We start from the raw sequence: 22587 nt of genomic DNA, 5'->3' as shown, positions 1-22587 counted from the left end.
GTTATTTAGTGTCCGTCAAAGCACATTTTTTGTTCTGGGTTGAAATACAATTCCCAATTTAGCAATTTCATAATTTAGTGGTTTCTGCTATATCAGAGCTATTTAAAATCTATCCCTAAAAGGGTATATAATATTCAAGGTGCACATAGGGTCATTCAGAATAACTTCACACACACGCTACTGTGCATTCCCAATTTTAATTCTGTCAGTAAATCCATACCGGTCACCCAGCGCCTAAATACTAGGCCTCAAATTTATATCCCGCTAAATCTGTCGTTACCGCTGTACTGTTCTGGCTGGGCAAGTTATTTAGTGTCCGTCAAAGAACATTTTTGGTTCTGGGTTGAAATACAATTCCCAATTTAGCAATTTCATAATTTAGTGGTTTCTGCTATATCAGAGCTATTTGAAATCTATCCCTAAAAGGGTATATAATATTCAAGGTGCACATTGGGGTCATTCAGAATAACTACACACACGCTACTGTGCATTTCCAAGTCTAATTCTGTCAGTAAATCCATACCGGTCACCCAGCGCCTAAATACTAGGCCTCAAATTTATATTCAGCTGAATTTGAATACAATACATTGGGCCAAATAATATTTTTGTTGTTGTGGTGAACGATAATGAGGAAAACATCTAGTAAGGGACGCGGACGTGGACATGGTCGTGGTGGTGTTAGTGGACCCTCTGGTGCTGGGAGAGGACGTGGCCGTTCTGCCACATCCACACGTCCTAGTGTACCAACTACCTCAGGTCCCAGTAGCCGCCAGAATTTACAGCGATATATGGTGGGGCCCAATGCCGTTCTAAGGATGGTAAGGCCTGAGCAGGTACAGGCATTAGTCAATTGGGTGGCCGACAGTGGATCCAGCACGTTCACATTATCTCCCACCCAGTCTTCTGCAGAAAGCGCACAGATGGCGCCTGAAAACCAACCCCATCAGTCTCTCACATCACCCCCATGCATACCAGGGAAACTGTCTCAGCCTCAAGTTATGCAGCAGTCTCTTATGCTGTTTGAAGACTCCGCTGGCAGGGTTTCCCAAGGGCATCCACCTAGCCCTTCCCCAGCGGTGAAAGACATAGAATGCACTGACGCACAACCACTTATGTTTCCTGATGATGAGGACATGGGAATACCACCTCAGCATGTCTCTGATGATGACGAAACACAGGTGCCAACTGCTGCGTCTTTCTGCAGTGTGCAGACTGAACAGGAGGTCAGGGATCAAGACTGGGTGGAAGACGATGCAGGGGACGATGAGGTCCTAGACCCCACATGGAATGAAGGTCGTGCCACTGACTTTCACAGTTCGGAGGAAGAGGCAGTGGTGAGACCGAGCCAACAGCGTAGCAAAAGAGGGAGCAGTGGGCAAAAGCAGAACACCCGCCGCCAAGAGACTCCGCCTGCTACTGAACGCCGCCATCTTGGATCGAGCACCCCAAAGGCAGCTTCAAGGAGTTCCCTGGCATGGCACTTCTTCAAACAATGTGCTGACGACAAGACCCGAGTGGTTTGCACGCTGTGCCATCAGAGCCTGAAGCGAGGCATTAACGTTCTGAACCTTAGCACAACCTGCATGACCAGGCACCTGCATGCAAAGCATGAACTGCAGTGGAGTAAACACCTTAAAACCAAGGAAGTCACTCAGGCTCCCCCTGCTACCTCTTCTGCTGCTGCCGCCTCGGCCTCTTCTGCTGCTGCCGCCTCGGCCTCTTCTGCTGCTGCCGCCTCGGCCTCTTCCTCCGCCTCTGGAGGAACGTTGGCACCTGCCGCCCAGCAAACAGGGGATGTACCACCAACACCACCACCACCTCCGTCACCAAGCATCTTAACCATGTCACACGGCAGCGTTCAGCTCTCCATCTCACAAACATTTGAGAGAAAGCGTAAATTCCCACCTAGCCACCCTCGATCCCTGGCCCTGAATGCCAGCATTTCTAAACTACTGGCCTATGAAATGCTGTCATTTAGGCTGGTGGACACAGACAGCTTCAAACAGCTCATGTCGCTTGCTGTCCCACAGTATGTTGTTCCCAGCCGGCACTACTTCTCCAAGAGAGCCGTGCCTTCCCTGCACAACCAAGTATCCGATAAAATCAAGTATGCACTGCGCAACGCCATCTGTGGCAAGGTCCACCTAACCACAGATACGTGGACCAGTAAGCACGGCCAGGTACGCTATATCTCCCTAACTGCACACTGGGTAAATGTAGTGGCAGCTGGGCCCCAGGCGGAGAGCTGTTTGGCGCACGTCCTTCCGCCGCCATGGATCACAGGGCAACATTCTTTGCCTCCTGTTGCCACCTCCTCCTACTCGACTTCCTCCTCCTCTTCTTCCACCTGCTCATCTAGTCAGCCACACACCTTCACCACCAACTTCAGCACAGCCCGGGGTAAACGTCAGCAGGCCATTCTGAAACTCATATGTTTGGGGGACAGGCCCCACACCGCACAGGAGTTGTGGCAGGGTATAGAACAACAGACCGACGAGTGGTTGCTGCCGGTGAGCCTCAAGCCCGGCCTGGTGGTGTGTGATAATGGGCAAAATCTCGTTGCAGCTCTGGGACTAGCCAGTTTGACGCACATCCCTTGCTTGGCGCATGTGCTGAATTTGGTGGTGCAGAAGTTCATTCACAACTACCCCGACATGTCAGAGCTGCTGCATAAAGTGCGGGCCGTCTGTTCGCGCTTCCGGCGTTCACATCCTGCTGCTGCTCGCCTGTCTTCGCTACAGCGTAACTTCGGCCTTCCCGCTCACCGCCTCATATGCGACGTGCCCACCAGGTGGAACTCCACCTTGCACATGCTGGACAGACTGTGCGAGCAGCAGCAGGCCATAGTGGAGTTTCAGCTGCAGCACGCACGGGTCAGTCGCACTACAGAACAGCACCACTTCACCACCAATGACTGGGCCTCCATGCGAGACCTGTGTGCCCTGTTGCGCTGTTTCGAGTACTCCACCAACATGGCCAGTGGCGATGACGCCGTTATCAGCGTTACAATACCACTTCTATGTCTCCTTGAGAAAACACTTAGGGCGATGATGGAAGAGGAGGTGGCCCAGGAGGAGGAGGAGGAGGAGGAAGAGGGGTCATTTTTAGCACTTTCAGGCCAGTCTCTTCGAAGTGACTCAGAGGAAGGTTTTTGGCAACAGCAGAGGCCAGGTACAAATGTGGCCAGCCAGGGCCCACTACTGGAGGACGAGGAGGACGAGGATGAGGAGGAGGTAGAGGAGGATGAGGATGAAGCATGGTCACAGCGGGGTGGCACCCAACGCAGCTCGGGTCCATCACTGGTGCGTGGCTGGGGGGAAAAGCAGGACGATGACGATACGCCTCCCACAGAGGACAGCTTGTCCTTACCCCTGGGCAGCCTGGCACACATGAGCGACTACATGCTGCAGTGCCTGCGCAACGACAGCAGAGTTGCCCACATTTTAACGTGTGCAGACTACTGGGTTGCCACCCTGCTGGATCCAAGCTACAAAGACAATGTGCCCACCTTACTTCCTGCACTGGAGCGTGATAGGAAGATGCGCGAGTACAAGCGCACGTTGGTAGATGCGCTACTGAGAGAATTCCCAAATGTCACAGGGGAACAAGTGGAAGCCCAAGGCCAAGGCAGAGGAGGAGCAAGAGGTCGCCAAGGCAGCTGTGTCACGGCCAGCTCCTCTGAGGGCAGGGTTAGCATGGCAGAGATGTGGAAAAGTTTTGTCAACACGCCACAGCTAACTGCACCACCACCTGATACGCAACGTGTTAGCAGGAGACAACATTTCACTAACATGGTGGAACAGTACGTGTGCACACCCCTCCACGTACTGACTGATGGTTCGGCCCCATTCAACTACTGGGTCTCTAAATTGTCCACGTGGCCAGAGCTAGCCTTTTATGCCTTGGAGGTGCTGGCCTGCCCGGCGGCCAGCGTTTTGTCTGAACGTGTATTCAGCACGGCAGGGGGTGTCATTACAGACAAACGCAGTCGCCTGTCTACAGCCAATGTGGACAAGCTGACGTTCATAAAAATGAACCAGGCATGGATCCCACAGGACCTGTCCGTCCCTTGTCCAGATTAGACATTAACTACCTCCCCTTAACCATATATTATTGTACTCCAGGGCACTTCCTCATTCAATCCTATTTTTATTTTCATTTTACCATTATATTGCGAGGCTACCCAAATTTGAATGAACCTCTCCTCTGTCTGGGTGCCGGGGCCTAAATATATGCCAATGGACTGTTCCAATGTTGGGTGACGTGAAGCCTGATTCTCTGCTATGATATGAAGACTGATTCTCTGCTGACATGAAGCCAGATTGTCTGTTACGGGACCTCTCTCCTCTGCCTGGGTGCTGGGCCTAAATTTATGAAAATGGACTCTTACAGTGGTGGGTGACGTGAAGCCTGATTCTCTGCCATGATATAAAGACTGATTCTCTGCTGACATGAAGCCAGATTGTCTGTTACAGGACCTCTCTCCTCTGCCTGGGTGCTTGGCCTAAATTTATGACAATGGACTGTTGCAGTGGTGGCTGATGTGAAGCCTGATTCTCTGCTATGACATGCAGACTGATTCTCTGCTAACATGAAGCCAGATTGTCTGTTACGGGACCTCTCTCCTCTGCCTGGGTGCTGGGCCTAAATTTATGACAATGGACTGTTGCAGTGGTGGCTGACGTGAAGCCTGATTCTCTGCTATGACATGAAGACTGATTCTCTGCTGACATGAAGCCAGATTGTCTGTTACGGGACCTCTCTCCTCTGCCTGGGTGCTTGGCCTAAATTTATGAAAATGGACTCTTACAGTGGTGGGTGACGTGAAGCCTGATTCTCTGCTATGATATGAAGACTGATTCTCTGCTGACATGAAGCCAGATTGTCTGTTACTGGACCTCTCTCCTCTGCCTGGGTGCTTGGCCTAAATTTATGACAATGGACTGTTGCAGTGGTGGCTGACGTGAAGCCTGATTCTCTGCTATGTCATGCAGACTGATTCTCTGCTGACATGAAGCCAGATTGTCTGTTACGGGACCTCTCTCCTCTGCCTGGGTGCTGGGCCTAAATTTATGAAAATGGACTGTTGCAGTGGTGGCTGACGTGAAGCCTGATTCTCTGCTATGACATGCAGACTGATTCTCTGCTGACATGAAGCCAGATTGTCTGTTACGGGACCTCTCTCCTCTGCCTGGGTGCTGGGCCTAAATATATGCCAATGGACTGTTGCACTGGTGGCTGACGTGAAGCCTGATTGTCTGTTACGGGACCTCTCTCCTCTGCCTGGGTGCTGGGCCTAAATATCTGACAATGGACTGTTGCATTGGTGGCTGACGTGAAGCCTGATTCTCTGCTATGATATGAAGACTGATTCTCTGCTGACATGAAGCCAGATTGTCTGTTACGGGACCTCTCTCCTCTGCCTGGGTGCTGGGCCTAAATTTATGACAATGGACTGTTGCAGTGGTGGCTGACGTGAAGCCTGATTCTCTGCTATGACATGCAGACTGATTCTCTGCTGACATGAAGACAGATTCTCTGTTACGGGACCTCTCTCCTCTGCCTGGGTGCCGGGGCCTAAATATCTGAGAATGGACTGTTCCAGTGGTGGGTGACGTGAAGCCAGATTCTCTGCTATGGGACCTCTCTCCAATTGATTTTGGTTAATTTTTATTTATTTAATTTTTATTTTTATTCATTTCCCTATCCACATTTGTTTGCAGGGGATTTACCTACATGTTGCTGCCTTTTGCAGCCCTCTAGCCCTTTCCTGGACTGTTTTACAGCCTTTTTAGTACCGAAAAGTTCGGGTCCCCATTGACTTCAATGGGGTTCGGGTTCGGGACGAAGTTCGGATCGGGTTCGGATCCCGAACCCGAACATTTCCGGGAAGTTCGGCCGAACTTCTCGAACCCCAACATCCAGGTGTTCGCTCAACTCTAATCTGAACCCATGATCCCTGCCTGCTTCTTGCTTGTGGGCCAATGATAAGGCTGCAATGTCTTTGTCTGAGCTAAGCAACATCCCTAACAACCAATAAGAAAGTTGCCTACCCCTTACTATATAAGAACCTCCCCAGCAGCCATTTTATGCAGTCTTTTGCAGTTCTGAGAGAGAGAGAGCAGTGTCATTGCTGTGCTCTGTGCTTTACTGTGTCATTACATTAGATAGTTAGTTAGTTTATATATATAATACATATAGTTAGTGGGAGATAGTCAGTGTAGGTAGTCAGACCTGCTAAAATGTGAAGTTGCACATATTGCGCCAAAATATGCGCATCATTAATTGCCGATTTGCACAATTGCAAATATATTGGAGCACTCTATCTGCATATAAAGCTATTGTAATGTTCTGCCGTGCCAACCATTTTCTACAGTCTCAGGAAACTTCTAGCAGCTTGAATAATGTAGCAAAATACGCGCATATTACATTGCCAATTTTCGCAGTCAAGAAAATATTGTTGAATTCTCGAATTCACAAATTTATTATTCACAAATATTTGCCCAAATATTCACGGAATATCGCAAATTTGAATATTGCCCCTTCCGCTCATCATTACTGATATGCCTCTTTTAATAGCTTCATGCATTCCACATTCAATAACAATTCAGGATAATCTATTCTTATGCCTCTGTGTTGTGCCATTACTTTATTATTTCTACTAAATGTTATAAATTAATTGCTAGAAGTCTGCAGTAAGGTTATATAGGGGAGGTCACCAGTTGGGGGGTGTACCTGCATAGTCTGAAAAAAATGGCAGCACTGATTGGATAGAGTGAGTCTGTGCAGGTACACCCCCCCCCCCCCCTAACTTGTTACCACCCCTTTGTACCCTTACTGCAGACTGCTATCAATTCATTCATAACTTCTAGTTGAAATAATACAGGAATGGCACAACATACAGACATAACAATAGATGCTCTGGAATTGCCATTACATGGGAAAAGCATGAAGCTATTAAAACAGATGTGTCAGGAGTGGTGAAAGGTCCTCTTTAAAAAGGAAATGTCACCTCTTTCCAGTGTATGTAACAAATGGCAATGCATTCTAATTTAGTTTACCATCATCACAACCTTTGTTGTAGATATCACAGTTTCTGATCAGAAATGCTAATTAGCCTTCCAAGTGTCCAGCAGGGTTGATTAATGGTTGCAGGAGCCCAAGCCCGCCTCTTGCAAGTGCACAAGCCCACCTCCATGAAGAGCTCAAGCCTGCCTGTACTCAAGTTCCTAGTGCTGCCCCTTCATGTTCGTGACATTATGACCTGCACAAAACTCCGCCCACATGGTCATCGTTAGGTTTCACCAAAATCTTGCGCATGAGCAGAACAGTTGAGTTTTGTGCAGATTGTGACGTCGCAGAGGAGCGGCCGGACATGAAAGTGCAAGGGGCGGCACTGGGAACTTGGGTAGAGGAGTGCTTGGGCTCTTCATGAAGACAGGCTTGGACACTTGCAAGAGGTTGGCTTGGGCTCCTGTAACTGCGATGTCTGTAACAACAGTATAGTTGTGGTGATGATAAACTGAACTAGAATTCATTGTCATTTGTTACATACACTGGAAAGAGGGGAGATGTCATAACATTAGATAAGTGTTGGTCGAACAATCTGTCCATCAAATGTGTTTTGGGTCCTCATGACTCTTCTCTAATGGCAAATTGCATTTCAACATGGCTGATACTTTTGATTCCAGATAAATAAGTCTCTGCTAGAGGTGTCTGCCGGTGCCTTTCTCACTGTCCGTGACACATGCATGATTGGTTGAGCTGAGGATGCATGTATATGGGGAGGTCAATAGGAATAGCTGTCTATTTCATGTGTATGGCTGGCCTAAATGCAGCCTTATATCTCTCCACCAATATTTCTCCTGGCCAATTGCCATACAGAAATGCTGCAGCCATCCGCCCTACTGCAGGAGTTATATGATCTTTACATCTCCGTTGCTACTGCCATTAATAATGTAGCAATAAATTAAAGCTGGATCCATCATTGGATGGCTCCTAGACCCCTGTCAGACCCCACCGACAAGAATAGTGCTGCCAGCTGTGTTGTTCTTGCTGTTAATACTCATCAAACTGCTTACCAAGTCTCAGTGTCAGTGTGAACTAAGCCTAATTTTTTAATACCCAGGCTACAAAGGGTTTAATAAAGGACAATGTGTATTCTATCCTTAAATTCCAGGACAATGAAACAAATGGTGAAGAGTTTAACCAAGAAAATTTGGTTGTCGTAGTCTTTGAGCTTTTCACAGCTGGGACAGAGACCACATCAAATACTCTCCAGTTCAGTCTTCTGCTGATGATGCAATATCCACATGTCCAAGGTGAGAGATAGATTCTGATGAATAGGCTTTTATTAAAAAGGAGCTGTCACCTCCCCTGACATTGTCTTTATTTAGTAACTAATTGATAGCAATTAGGGAGCATCTATTCTTATGACTCTCAATGTTGTGCCATTCCTTTATTATTCCTCCTAGAAGTTATGAATAAATTGCCAACAGTTTGCAATGAAGGTTCAGATGGTCGTTACCAGTTAGGGGTGTGTCCCTGCACATTCTGATACTGGAAGTCCTAATTGGATAGTGTCAGACTGTGCAGGGACACACCCCTAACTGGTAACACCCATCTATAACTTCTAACGGGAATAATAAAGGAATGGCACAGCGTAGAGTCATTAGAATAGGTGATCCAGAATTGTTATTACATGAGGAGTGCAGTAGTTCTAAAACAGACATTTCAGGGGAGATTCCAGGTCCTTTTTAAGCATGATATATTTCTGTAGCCAAAACTAATGGTCAAATAGCCAGTCAGATTGGGTCTTATGACGGCTGGTGCTTTGACGGTTCCTATTGTCGTTTCCTGCCACCATATTGTTTATTTTCACATAGTATAAAGTTAGTAAACTAGTAGCAGAGACCCTGAATGAAGGGCCATTTATCTTTTTTGTCTATTTGATTTAATAAAAAACATCTTGATCAGCTCCAGCACAAGCCAAGGGCTGGAATCCTCATATATTTATGGGCTGCGGCTCTGGCTCTGCTGCATCAGTCTAGATCTGCTATTCCAGTTTTGCTACATCTCTTACACGTCCTCTACTCTAACTCTACAACTGCTTCCGCTCTGACATTCTACCCAATGCACAACTTCTTCAGCTACACTATACTATAGACTCTACTTCATCTACTTTTGCATCTACGGTCCAGCTTTATGATCAGCTCAACTGAATCTCCAGTTCTGCTACATCTGCAGCACTGCTACATCTGTGCTTCCTCTCTGCTGCATCAGGCCACATGCCAATTCTGTGTAAGACCTGCTCATCTGTACCAAGGACCAAGGGAATCCCCCTTCCCAGGTAATAATAATAAAGCCTTATTTTTGTAATAATTGTATTACCTCCATACTTGTTACTGAACAGCACACTATAGAAACACCAATATTACCATTAGATGGTTAATCTATAAAATGCAAATTCCAGGGAGGTACACAAACAAGGGTTAGACAATGCTGTCCCTACAGCCAGGCCCTGTGAAAACTGTACCCTTACTAGCCGCATAAGTGCCACCCCAAAAAGAACTCCTCCCCTCTCCCTGGTCTGGCCGTCCACAATCTCCTGTCTTAAACTTCATTGGAGTAGACAGAGACGTTTTTGGACCTTCTTGATATGTACTTTTCAATACTCATCTATCACAAAAACTTCTCCCTGTGCTCCCTTTTATTCCATAGATTGCCTCCTCATCCATTAGGACTCCTCCCAACAGTCATCACGCTCAAAGTTCCCTCTCACTACTTTTCATCCCCTTGTATTTATTATAAGTAGGACAGTTGGTGTCTGAATCGTTGTTCCTCTGTTGACAACTTAACAGCTGCCTCTTGCCAATAGCAACCACCAACCACTTCCGTCAGACACCAGATCAGGTGGACACCTAAGTTGTAGGGTTTGCCAAGTACCTTGACCGAAATAAGAAATGTTGGAAAGGGTGAAATGAAAGTATGTTTGGTTTGTTCTAAATTCCCAACTCTGCAGCTGATTATCTTCAAGGCAAGTCTTGGAAATTCAACCTGACCAATTCATGTTTTTTCTGATAGTAGACAACTGGATGTAATCAGGTTTCCCTATACACATATAGTAGCTGTTGAGCTGTCCGGGCTGTGCTGGGAGGGTTGTCATTTTGAAATCCCATGTGGTCAACCTGTGAGTGTGACTGAAAGCCAAGCCAATCAGGTTGCTGACTGTATCCAATCTCAGAGTTGACCTTGGCCTGCATCTGGATGTTATCTTTATTTTACCCCTGCTTGCTAACTCTACTTGTATGTCCCTGCTCATTTTGGAAGGTTTGCCACTACTGTGCCTTTCGGCCAATTTCTGTTATCTACTCTGCAGACATAACCTGTAACCCTAGAAGCTAAGTGCATCTGGCCTTGCAGCAGGCTCTGGTGAACCTAGGGGTAGCCTTAGCTTTCTACCACCTTGAGTTGTCTTGGAAAGCAGGTAGCAGGTTTTGGGGTTCACTGGCTGTGGTCTGGACAATGACCTTAGTAATCCCTAACAAAAGACCTACACATTTAACAATTCTAGCCTCCTTGCCACTTTGGGGTTAATGATATATGCTTAGGTGATGTTCCTTATGGGTTCCAGAAATGTCCTTTTTTCCCCATGAATCCAATTTCTTCTCAAACCGTTATGTTGAAGTCGTGAATATCAGCATTAGCTGAGACTAAACAGGTCTATAATTCTTGGATGTTCTTCAGTGAATTTTATAATATGTAATTTCTCAATCCTTGAAGTGACCTTGAAGCTCCTACTTCTGGTATGAATATCTACTGTTCTAAGCCAATATGCTGATAATTGCCACCAAGGGGGAAGTTGTTCTTTTATATTGCTTTTGTAATTGGATAACTTTGTTCCTTGCCCCAGCCAATTATGACAGCATGAGTACCTGTGCGTACCCTCCTCTATCTTCTTCCTAGACATTGTGCAGTGGCTGGGTTTGGGGTGGCCCCAATGCTGCGCTGGGTCCCCCAGACACCATCAAGGTGTCACCACATATTGCTGCTCTCCAGAAGGGATGTTAAGGTGTGGTGCACCCCAATGGGAAATAAGTCTAGAGATTCCGGGTCTGCAATTAACCAGTGTGTTTCTTTACTGGAGGAATTCAGGGGCAAAGCATTACAGGCGAGTCATAGGGCTGGCTTCTCCGGTCTCCTTCCTGGCAGAAGAAGGTTTGATGCTGAGGAAAGCCCTCTTTCTCTAAGAATGCTAATACTCTGGCCAAAGGCAGGAGACCCACGTTCTGTAGCTCAGTAGTTAAGGTGGATCCTTGGTCACAGGGCTGGTGACCCATGGTCTGTGGCTCAGTGTTCCCATCTCAACGTCTTCTTCTGGTAACTCATGCAGACTGGTATGAGTCTCTCCCTCCAAGCACTGGTCTCTGACTGCAGAATACTAGGGGCTCAGTCTACTCTCCTTATATATAATTTTTAGCTACACTGGAACCTTCTAGTGGGAGGGGTGGAAACTCAGCACAAACAATTACAAAGTTACCACACCTGTCTGTCATTGACTTGCATTAAAGCTTCAATGATACTCAAAGGCAATGACACAGCAGTTTTTCCAGACAAAAACAAGTTTCCAGACATAAAAATAGAGCTAAATCAGACATTCAAATTATCAGTCTGGTTTTGCTGGTAAACAGGACAGTGGAAAATTACCAGCTTCTCATTCAAAGTCCCAAACTTCTCTCAGTATTCATTAACCCTTTCCACAGAGCCTCTCAAATACAGTGCAAGTGAACAAGATATAGATATCACAACATACATATAAAATGCAGTTACACAGTATTAGGCCTCTTGCACACGACTGTATGGCTTTTTTTTTTTATCAAATCATTTTTATTGATCACTTATAATAAGCATTTTCTGTATTCTGATCAACATTTCACTATAGTGCAAAACACAATAATGAAAAATAACATAGTACATCTACAGGCGACAGACCATTGCATCAATGGACAATGCACGTAATCCAGTATAACTGCAATGGTATACAAATTACAGTTCCAAAACACGACATGGTTAAATTTTTAAAAGACACAAAACAAATCAAGTCAAAGCCTAGCCCCCCCTCCCCCCCAATGGATAAGAATAAGACAACCTCTATCTTATTTATAACACAATATGAGTATGAGAAAACCACTCATTCCATAGTTTCTAAAATTTCTGAGGACAGCCTCTCTTAACAAACACACTTTTTTCCATGACCAACATATCATTCACCTTTCTCACAAACTCCTCTATCATTGGCGGACTCCCCTGGACCCACCTCTGCGCCACCAGTTTCCTGGCCACATATAACAGCCTTCCCACCGCCACCTTAAGCAATTCACTCCCTCCAATCTCTGACACATACCCCAACACACAAACCTTAGGGTCCATTTGCAGACTCAGCGCCAATTTGTGATTAATCATGATCCGCACCTCATCCCAATATCGACCTATCACTGGACACGACCAGAGCATGTGTACCAGATCCGCTCCTTCCTCCATGCACTTCGGACACTTATCATCATTCCTAACCCCAATTTTTTTTTTTAAATACCGGTGTTTTATATACCCTGTGAATTATGAAAAGCTGTGACAACTTAGCCTGCTCATAGACACTCTGGGAACCGCCTCCAAAATATCTTCCCACCGATCCTTAGACACGGCGCCCAAATCACCCTCCCATTTCATCATCCGCGTCAGAGGGAACCCATCAAGAAACTTGTCCAGCAATAGAGTATATACCTGCGATATCAAACCTCTCTTCCCCCCCTTCGGGAGAATAAGCTTCTGTACCACATCCATTTTAGCTATATTACACCCTTTCCTCACCGTGACATCATAGGCATGCCTCAGTTGCAGAAACTGATAAAACCACACCTTGGGGACGTTAAATTCTTGCTGGATACCCTGAAAAGATTTGAATACACTACCCTCTGTCAGTTGACCTATCCTCATTACCTCATGAGATTCCCAATTCCTAAGTCCTGACAAAGACAAGAATTCTGGCAATAGATTATTATTCCATATTGGGGAAAGCTCTCCGTCTCCTCCCACATCTTTAAGCTGCTTCACCTTTGCCCATACCTTCTTCATAAGTTCAACAAGTAGGACCTTCTCTCTCCCCGCATGCATTCCTGCCCCCTCCAGTATACACATAAGGTCACGACTGCCCAACCAGTGCTGCAATATCCTGCCTGTCACATCCGACGACTGAAACTCAATCCAGCCCTTAAAGTGCTGATACTGAAAAGCCAAGAAGTAAATCCAGGCATTCGGGACCGCCAAACCACCTTCTGCCTTGGGATATTGCAGCGTCTCCAGTTTGATCCTCGCTTGGCCATATTTCCAAATGAGGTCCCTGAATATGAATAGGTTTCCTGAACCTATCTAGAGGGATCCACACAGGAGCATTATTAAGTACATATAGCAGTTGAGGCATCATTGCCATTTTTAAAAGGTTCACTCTACCCACTACAGATAGGAAGAGCCTACACCAAGTCCTTACCTTAAGTCTGAAAGTAACAAGCAAGGGGGTCAGATTTAGTTCTTCAAAATCCAGCAATCTAGGCGTTATGTACAACCCTAAATACTTAAACTTTACCACCCAGGGAATCCTACTATCAACTCGCTCAGCTGACAAGGCCTGCCCATCCACCGGCATCAGAGCAGACTTCTCCCAATTAATCTTAAGTCCAGAGAAGTACCCAAATCTATCTATCCGTGACATGGCTGCATCCAGAGATGTCCCAGTGTCGCCCAAAAGCAGGGTATCATCAGCGTACATAGCCACCTTGTTCTGTACCGCACCATATCTAAACCCCACAATATGAGGTGACAGGCGTATTAGAGCTGCAAGTGGCTCGATGGCCAGAGCAAATAATAAAGGCGACAATGGGCATCCCTGCCCCCCTAGCCAAAGTAAAGTTGTCTGACAGCCCCCCATTGGCTCTAATGTGGGCCCTAGGACTCGAATACAACACCTGCACCCACTGTATAAATCGAGCACCAAAACCCATAGCTTTCAAGACTCCCCACAAATAATTCCACTCTACACTATCAAATGCCTTAGCGGCATCAAGGGCAAGTAAGGCCCTGTCTCCACAATTATCTGCCGGGATATTCAAACTAGCATATAGTCTGCGGATGTTTATAGCAGTCGACTTCCCAGGCATAAAGCCTGTCTGATCTGAGTGTACAATAGTCAGAATCACCCTGGACAACCTGTTCGCCAGCACCTTAGCTAGGAGCTTTACATCAGCTGTTAGAAGTGAAATCGGCCTATATGAGTCTGGTAATTTGGGATCCTTCCCAGGTTTGGGAATAACTACAATTAAAGCCTCCTGCATAGAGTGTGGTAGCGAACCCGTCTCCAGTGAGTGTTCCAGCACCTTAAGCAATTCAGGGAGAAGCACCCCCTGCAATTTCTTGTAAACCTCCACAGGTAAGCCATCTGCCCCCGGAGCCTTACCATTCGCCATACCACCAAGTGCAGCCTCCAGTTCCTCGAGTGATATCGGTTCTTCCAGTCTCTCCCTATCCTCATCTGACAACACCGACAACTGCGCCCCCTCTAAAAATCAGTCAGAGCATCCCCAGAACAAGGGACAGTGGACTCATATAGTGACACATAAAACCCTTAAGTATGTCCAATATTCCTTTTGTGTCTTGCCTACTGTTCCCAGTTCTATCCCTCAGTTCCTGTATACAAGAGGATCCCCGTTGAGCCTGAGAGACGACAGACAACAGATGACCTACCTTCTCACCCTCCTCAAACGATCTTTGGCGGTAGAAACTACACTTCCGCTCTGCAGCCTGCATTAAGTGACACCTCAACTGTTCCTGAGCAACCGCCAACGCCTCACTATTAACCAGGGAAGGCAACCTGCCAAACACCCGTTCGGCCTCCGCCACTTGTAGATGCGCCTTAACATCCGCTTCTCTAGACTTGGATTTGTGCTTACTAATTTCTTTTATCAATACTCCCCTCAAAAACGCTTTCATAGCATCCCAGACCCCGTGAATTGAAGCCGTCCCGATATTAATAGTAAAGTATTCTCTGACCGCCATTGAGATCTCAGATAGATCACCCAGAACATTAAGCCAATGCGGGTTGCATTTCCACAACCTCGGTCCCTGCCTGAGCACCCCCAAGCACAAGTCAATCTGCACCAAGGAATGGTCAGACAACGACCGAGGGTGATAGACAACACCCCCAATCAGAGGCAGCATAGAGTCATTTACAAGCGCCAGATCTATGCGTGACAGTGAATGATGCGTAGTGGATCTGCGCGAATATTCGCGCCTCTTAGGGTTGCGTACTCTCCACACATCAAACAGACCAGTTTCAGTCATAATATTCCTCAAAGCAGGACTTCCTGGCTATCCACCCGATCCTTCCACCCGACATCTATCCAAAGAGTCATCCGGCGTGCAGTTGAAATCCTCCACTAGTAGCCATGGTAACCCAGGGAAGTCCGCCACAAAGGACATAATTGCACGCACCAAAGGAGAAGCAAACGGCGGGGGTACATACACTGACACTAACACCACCTGGATCCCATCAATCTTACATACAATACATACATACCTGCCCTCAGCATCCACACACTGCTGCCATTGTTCAAATCTAATACTCTTATGCACTAACACACATACACCCCTGGAATGTGAGGAATGCGTCGCATGTACCACATGTCCCACCCAGTTCTTGCTCAGCCATTGTACAGTATCACTAGTCAAATGCGTTTCCTGCAGGCAACAGATGGCAGGCTGAAAACGCCTCAAGTAGTGAAAAATACTCTGTCTTTTTCGTGCGTCAGCCATACCCCTCACATTCCAGCTCAAAACTTGAATCACCCGTGTCATAGTAAAATACATTGACATATCTGCATCTAACCCCCCCTCAAACCTTATCCATATAGAGTTCTCATCCCTAACCCAACTCCTACCCATCCCTCCCCCCCATTAGCAGAATACTACAAATGAGAACAGCTGTCCCCACCTCTTCAACTCTAAACCCACAAACCGGGCACTCTATGAGCAACTTGCCCACTAATGAACAAAAACCATCATTGATTCTATCAATACACTCTCTCAGGCAGAGAATCCTCTCCACACTTGGGAAACACATTATTGTCCCCTAACCGCCTACTCCCAACTCAGAATCTAACATGTGGTAGCATTGTAAAGTACACTTCTTAACTGGTACAACATTATAGTGACATCAAAGTGCAAACATATATGGATATTAAGCCAAACTACATATCTGCCTCCTTCAAGTGTCCAGGGCCCCATTTCTCAATTGTCGTTCGTGGACGTCCAGCCACTGAGCCGCCTCCTCTGGATCTTCAAAGAATCTAGTGGATCCCTAATGCCACCACACGTAATTTAGCTGGGAACAACATGGCATATGGAACCTGCAGCCCTCTAAGCCTCTTCTTGACATCCATAAAACGGCTCCTCCGCCGCTGCACCTCATTCGAGTAATCCGGAAAAATGGACACTTTGACCCCGTTCAGGACCATTTCTTCATTATCTCTGGACTGGCGTAAATAGTGTCCCGATCCTTAAAATGCAATATCTTCGCAAGAATAGGGCGCGGAGGTCTGCCTGGTGGCAGCGGCCGCATGGGCACTCTGTGCGCCCGCTCCACCTGCATACAGGGAGGACAGACCTTTCTCATGAAACAATTGGTACAGCCACTTCTCCACAAATTCAGTGGCATTAGCCCCCTCTGTCTTTTCCGGCATTCCTACAATTCTCAGATTGTTCCTTCTCGATCTGTTCTCTAAATCATCCGTCTTGGCATATAAGGCAGCAATGTCCCTCAAGGACGTCTTGGACACCATTTGCAAAGGCTGAACTGCATCCTCCAATGATGACACCCTCTTCTCCAACTCAGAGGTACGTTCAGATATCTTGTGCAGATCGTGTCTGATTATGGAGACATCAGACCGCAGACTGCCGACTTGTACTGTGAACACTTAAGTGTGCTATTACAACTTGCCACCGCCACCATTATGTCCTTCAGAGTGGGCTCCTCTGTAGACACGGCCCGACGGCCAGTCTCATTTGCAGGGATTACAGGAGCTAGCAGAGGCTGATCAGCCACATCCAGGCCGTCGCCATCTATGGAACCGAACCCAGAAGAGGTAAGTATATCAGTCCCTTTATCAGCGGCCCAGTCGCCCACTCCGCTATCTATACGGGCAAACTTGCTGAGCTTTGCAGCCGCACTCTGGCTCACCACCTCCTGCAGCGCCGTCACCTCACCGCCATCGGCGCCATATTGGCCCGCCTCCATCCTGTCTTGTTTAGTGGCTTTGCTCGATTTCCTTGGCATGGTCAGGCTTCCAGATTCAACACAGCAGCCCCCGGACACTTTGCTCCCACCAGGTAAGGTTATTTCAAGAAACCAGAGTGTGCTACCGACAGTTTAGAACAGGATACCAGCAGGAGCAGTGTACGGTGCGTCTCACTCCATGCGCTCACAGGCCACGCCCCCCCGACTGTATGGCTTTTTTAGTATTTTGCGGTCGCCCGGATGATGTCCGTGTACATCCCATTTTTTGCAGAACGGAACAGCTGGCCCCTGATAGAACAGTACTATGTTTGTCCGTTATGCGGACAATAATAGGACATGTTCTATCTTTGAACTGAACGGAAAAAGTAAATACGGAAACAGAAGGTATACAGAGTACCTTCCGTTTTTTTATGCGTATCCATTGAAATAAATAGTTCCGTAAACGGAACGCAAAAAACTGAACGTAAACGGGAAAAAAAAACTTTGTTTGCAAGAGGCCTTAAACAGTGCACGTTAATCCTTTCAAGTGAAATAAATTAAGAAGTGTATAACTTTGCATAGGAGAAACAGGCAAATGTCCACAAATGTCCAGACTTCAGAGTGTCCCTGCTCCAAGGCACTACAATTGTCCATAAGAACACACACATATAATATTTACCATGATATGAGCTGGGAAAAGATTATAAGCAAGGTCCAATTTGTTGCAATTTTATTTGACTTTCAGAAAAGGTGCAGAAGGAGATCGATACAATCATAGGTTCAAGCAGGATGCCTGGAATGGCTGACCAGTCCCAGATGCATTACACAAATGCTGTGGTACATGAAATAATGAGATATGTAGATATTGCTCCAATGGCTCTTGCTCATCAGGTGTCAGAGGACACATTCTTCAGAGGTTTTATGATCCCTAAGGTAAGAGACTTTACTCGTTTCAGGAAAAGTTTATACTTTCTGGCTGGGTCTACTTTTACTGCAGAGATTTCCATCTGAGATATACATCTTAATAACGATATTCCGACAAACAGGTGAAACTCGAAAAATTAGAATATCGTGCAAAAGTCCATTTATTCCAGTAATGCAATTTAAAAGAAATTGCATTAATGCAGCTTAAAATTTGAATTTTGTGAAAAGGTTCAATATTCTGGGCTCAAATTGTCACACTCTAGTCAGCTGATTAATCCATACCCCCTGAGTAAAGTCACAAAATTGTGACTTTAGGGTTTCATAAGCTATAAGCCATAATCATCCAAATTATACAAACCGGATTCCAAAAAAGTTGGGACACTATACAAAATCGTGAATAAAAACTGAATGCAATGATGTGGAGGTGCCAACTTCTAATATTTTTTTCAGAATAGAACATAAATCACGGAACAAAAGTTTAAACTGAGAAAATTACCATTTTAAGGGAAAAATATGTTCAGAATTTCTTGTCAACAAATCCCCAAAAAGTTGGGACAAGGCCATTTTCACCACTGTGTGGCATCTCCCCTTCTTCTTACAACACTCAACAGATGTCTGGGGACCGAGAAGACCAGTTTCTCAAGTTTAGAAATAGGAATGCTCTCCCATTCTTGCCTAATACAGGCCTCTAACTGTTCAATCGTCTTGGGCCTTCTTTGTTGCACCTTCCTCTTTATGATGCGCCAAATGTTCTCTATAGGTGAAAGATCTGGACTGCAGACCGGCCATTTCAGTACCCGGATCCTTCTCCTACGCAGCCATGATGTTGTGATTGATGCAGAATCTGGTTTGGCATTATCTTGTTGAAAAATGCAGGGTCTTTCCTGAAAGAGATGACGTCTGGATGGGAGCATATGTTGTTCTAGAACCTGAATATATTTTTCTGCATTGATGGTGCATTTCCAGACATGCAAGCTGCCCATGCCAGACGCACTCATGCAACCCCATACCATCAAAGATGCAGGCTTCTGAACTGAGCCTTGATAACAACTTGGGTTGTCCTTGTCCTCTTTGGTCCGGATGACATGGCGTCCCAGATTTCCAAAAAGAACTTCGAATCGTGACTCGTCTGACCACAGAACAGTCTTCCATTTTGCCACACTCCATTTTAAATGATCCCTGGCCCAGTGAAAACGCCTGAGCTTGTGGATCTTGCTTAGAAATGGCTTCTTCTTTGCACTGTAGAGTTTCAGCTGGCAACGGCGGATGGCACGGTGGATTGTGTTCACTGACAATGGTTTCTGGAAGTATTCCTGAGCCCATTCTGTGATTTCCTTTACAGTAGCATTCCTGTTTGTGGTGCAGTGTCGTTTAAGGGCCCGGAGATCACGGGCATCCAGTATGGTTTTACAGCCTTGACTCTTACGCACAGAGATTGTTCCAGATTTTCTGAATCTTCGGATGATGTTATGCACAGTTGTTGATGATAGATGTAAAGTCTTTGCAATTTTTCGCTGGGTAACACCTTTCTGATATTGCTCCACTATCTTTCTGCGCAACATTGTGGGAATTGGTGATCCTCTACCCATATTGGCTTCTGAGAGACAGTGCCACTCCGAGAAGCTCTTTTTATACCCAATCATGTTGCCAATTGACCTAATTAGTGTTAATTGGTCTTCTAGCTCTTCGTTATGCTCAAATTTACTTTTTCCAGCCTCTTATTGCTACTTGTCCCAACTTTTTGGGGATTTGTTGACACCGTGAAAATTTGAATCAACGTATTTTTCCTTTAAAATGATACATTTACTCGGATTAAACGTTTTATCTGTCATCTACGTTCTATTACAAATAAAATATTGACATTTGCCATCTCCACATCATTGCATTCAGTTTTTATTCACAATTTGTTTAGTGTCCCAACTTTTTTGGAATCCAGTTTGTAACAAATAAAGGCTTGAAATATCTCGCTTTGCCTGTAATGAGTCTATCACATATGTTAGTTTCACCTTTTAAGTTGCATTACTGAAATAAATGAACTTTGCACAATATTCTAATTTTTCGAGTTTCACCTGTATACTATGACGGGTACATTCCCTTTAATGTGTCAAATGAGGTTCAAAGGATTCATCTTTGGCCTCCTTTTGACCTGTTTTCCATTTGTTGTCAGTGTTTTTGCTGGGCAGAATAGCGATGTCTACCACGCCAAACAGTCTGGAAACAAAAAGCCAGAAACAAACAAAAATGGAGTCCAAAGATGAATACTTTGAACTCAGTTTCACATATTAAAATGAATATATCTGTCATGGTATATGTTTGAATACCGTATTTAGACATATAACCCCAATGGAAATCACTGCAAGCATTTCCTGACAGCCAGAGCTGGAGAGCGACATTTAATAAGAGCGATCACTACTTGCTTTGTTTCTATGAATATATTTTTATTGCATATGAATGTATGACACTTCTACCAGCCGATAGTTCCCTTTTGTTCAGAAACCAATACAGTCACTGAATAATCAGCTCAGAGTAAAGACTAACAGGGAGAGGGGGAGGAGGGGGATGCAGCTGCAGTTTCTCTTTCAGTGATCTGTTGAAACAGCATAAGGCCTCTTTCACACGGGCGTGTGTGCCCCGTGGTTGTGCTGCGGCCCGCAATGCACGTACACAGTCCGTGGGGCAGCCGCAGCGTATCGCGGACCCATTCACTTGAATGGGTCCGCGATCCGGCCTTTCCGCAAAAACATAGGACATGTTCTATCTTTTAGCGGAACGGAAGTACGGGACGAAACCCCGCGGAAGCACTCCGTTCCGTGCTTCCATTCCACACCATTCCGCATCTCTGGATTTGCGGACCCATTAAAGTGAATGGGTCCGCATCCGTAATGCAGAATGCCCACGGAACGGCACTCGTGTATTGTGGATCCGCAAATGCAGTCCGCAATACGGCAACGGGGAGCACACGCCCGTGTGAAAGAGGCCTAAAAGGGAGAAGGAGAAGTTGCAAGTCTAAAACTGTCTTTAGCTTATTACTTCTCCTCTGACTGTTATGTGGCGTTTGTTGTATATAATTTCATAATGTCTCAACAGGGAACCACCGTATTTCCTCTCCTTGGCTCAGTTTTAGCAGATCCAGACTGCTGGAAGACTCCTTATGATTTTAATCCAGAAAACTTCTTGGACCAGAATGGATTGTTCTGCACACATGGCGGTGGATGCCTTTCTCAGCAGGTACAGTTCTTGATAGTTGGTCTATTCATATTTTGGTCCATTTTGCACTTTTAAAGAGGCTCTCTCATGACAAACATTTCTTGGAGTGAACACAGTGATCAGACAGCACTCAAGCATTGTGGCTGGTACAGGGTGTACTGTGGCTTTTATGGGGGTATTGTAGCTGATATGGAGGCTAATGTAGCTTTTGTGGTGTCATTGTGTCTGTCTTTAGTGTAGCCTTCATGAATAGACGACATCCTCATGGGTAAAATATTTTCTTGCAGGAAAAAGGATCTGCCCCGGTGAAGGACTGGCTCGTATGGAAATCTTCCTCTTCTTCACTGCTCTGCTTCAGACGTTCACAATCAAACCAGCAAATCCGTCTGACACATATGACCTGTGGACCCTTAGAAGAGCCTTCAGAAAAAAAGGACTTTCTTATTGTTTGAGTGCCTATCCCCGCACATAACAAAGGAAGCGCACCAGGAGTAAAAAGTCAGAGCATCTCGACTTCTATTTTCTCTTTAAGAAAAGAGAAAAGAAAAATACAAGTCCAGTTGCTCTGCATTTTTACTACTCATATACCATGACCTCGATGAATGAGAATCTTCATAGATGTATGAAAGGAACATTCATACTTTCTACACAAATATGGCAGCTACAGAAATTGATATTTAGATTCACTAATGCTTTTTCTCTAATTTCTCACTTTTTTAATCACATGACTTTTGTTTTTGTTGATTTCATTATAGAACAAAATGTCGCAAGACTATAAATTCTACAAATTCAGATTCTTATTTATTTCTTTAATGAAGGGTATAATAAACTTAATAAACTGGATATCTTAAAGGGGTTATCTAGAATAGAGCTCTGTTTAAGGGCTCATGCACACGACCGTATGCCCTCCGAGACATACGGTCCTAGAGCGGCGAATATGTCCCGGAGCGGCATACATCGTGATCACAGGAGTATACTGCATCATAGATTACAATGATGCTGTGCACGTCGGACCACCCGTGGGGCTATTGTCCGGCACTCATATGATCTTATGAGTGCGGGACAATAGTTCTGCGGGCAGCTCGACGTGCACAGCATCATTGTAATCTATGATGCACTGTACTCCCGTGCGCACA

The 22587-nt window shown here is 45.7% G+C and overlaps 1 pseudogene; it reads left to right on the top strand.

The window, feature by feature from the left end:
* The window catches only part of LOC122923798, a 68745-nt pseudogene extending 46500 nt beyond the window's left edge, over positions 1-22245 (top strand).
* Positions 22246-22587: the final 342 nt, after the last annotated feature.

The sequence above is a fragment of the Bufo gargarizans genome, unplaced genomic scaffold (assembly GCF_014858855.1).
Source record: "Bufo gargarizans isolate SCDJY-AF-19 unplaced genomic scaffold, ASM1485885v1 original_scaffold_1937_pilon, whole genome shotgun sequence".
NCBI lineage: Eukaryota > Metazoa > Chordata > Amphibia > Anura > Bufonidae > Bufo > Bufo gargarizans.
Note: the sequence above shows the minus strand (reverse complement) of the source record. Positions and strands in the feature narration are given on the sequence as shown.